This window comes from Lipotes vexillifer, unplaced genomic scaffold, assembly GCF_000442215.2.
Source record: "Lipotes vexillifer unplaced genomic scaffold, Lipotes_vexillifer_v1.1 scaffold708, whole genome shotgun sequence".
Classification (NCBI taxonomy): domain Eukaryota; kingdom Metazoa; phylum Chordata; class Mammalia; order Artiodactyla; family Lipotidae; genus Lipotes; species Lipotes vexillifer.
The window spans coordinates 1,517,703-1,519,084 of record NW_006781346.1 but is presented as its reverse complement, the minus strand read 5'-3'; the positions used below and the strand labels follow the sequence as shown (position 1 = coordinate 1,519,084).

The 1,382-nt window shown below is 45.3% G+C and overlaps 1 pseudogene; it reads right to left on the bottom strand.

Moving 5' to 3' along the window:
- Window positions 1-354: 354 nt before the first annotated feature.
- Window positions 355-641, bottom strand: LOC103088897 (small ubiquitin-related modifier 2 pseudogene; annotated as a pseudogene).
- Window positions 642-1,382: the final 741 nt, after the last annotated feature.

The following is a 1,382-nucleotide window of genomic DNA, read 5'->3' as shown; positions in this document are numbered from 1 at the left end:
AACAGTGAGAGCAAAATAACTTACTGGAATATAAAGAGCTGATGAGGATGCCACTAATGGAGAAAAGGGGGTATTTTCACAGAACCAGTATTTTTCCCCAGCCCATCTCCATTTGATGTCGATCAAAACATACCATTGGCCATTTAGTTAACCAAAAAAAAAATGCAGTATGCTTGTGCACATACACCAGTTACTTTATGTACAATAAAGGAATGGGGAACGGGAATACGAAAGAATAGAGAAACTATACTGTAGTAGTCAGGGTGTGGTGGAACCAAATTGCGGTTTTCTAATTGAAAATGCCTTCTTGGTCTGGAGGAACAGAATTCTGGAGTAAACTAGCAGGTTTCCTTTTTAGTAGACACCCCCTGTCTGCTGCTGCAACACGTCAATTGTATCTTCATCCGCCATTTCCAACTGTGCAGGTGTGTCTGTTTCATTGATTGGCTGCCCGTCAAATCGGAATCTGATCTGCCTCATTGACAAACCCTGTCGTTCACAATAGGCTTTCTTAGTTTACTAAGTGGTGTATGCCTCTTAATCTTAAACTGCACCACAGAACCGTCCTGCCCCGCCACCTTCAAATTAATATGATCGTTGCTCTCAGTCTTGACTCCTCCCTTGGGCTTTTCCTCCGCCATGGCGAGCGCCTCAGTCCCCTCAGCTGCCGCTTCACAGCAGAGGAACGAGATCCGCACCGAAGGAGCACGCAGGCACCACCCGGAGCAGCAGAAGAGGGAGGCGGCAGCGGTGGAGAAGGCGGAGTGTGCCTCTCCTACGTTGTTTTACGTTCCGTTTGCTCAAAGCGTTCAGTGACCCAAAGAAGGCCCACACTTTGCATTGCGTCGGTTGGCGTGTCTCTTAGTCTCTCTTAAGTTATATTCTGTCCTCCCCCGCTTTGTTTTTCCTGTCATGAAGCCTCTGAGGTTTGGAAAAAACATTAGATTGTAAACTACTTGAAATAATGGAAGTGTATCCTTTATCTTTGTATCTTCCTCTTTATTACCCAGGGCAGTCCCTGGAATTCAGCAGGCTTGGTATTTGTTCTTGTACTATAGGTACTACAAAGCCTCATGTTTTATTCAGATCCTCTGTAGAATGTCGAGGGAACTGCATCTGTTTAGGCCTAATCCAGGGTTGGTTGGTACCGACTTGAACATCTAGTCCTCCTGTCCCACACTTTTGTTCTTTATCATCTTATTCAGGGAACCATGTCCTTGCTTTTAAGCAGCACTGTGGTGGCATTCTAGAGGACACATAGATGAATAAAAGGTAATCCTGGATCCCTGCCTTTGAGAAGCTTAAACAACTGGTGACAGGTAGACTGTCAGAAGGGGGAAAGCAACACTTTGTTTCACAATCCGTGATGATTTCAGTGTGTG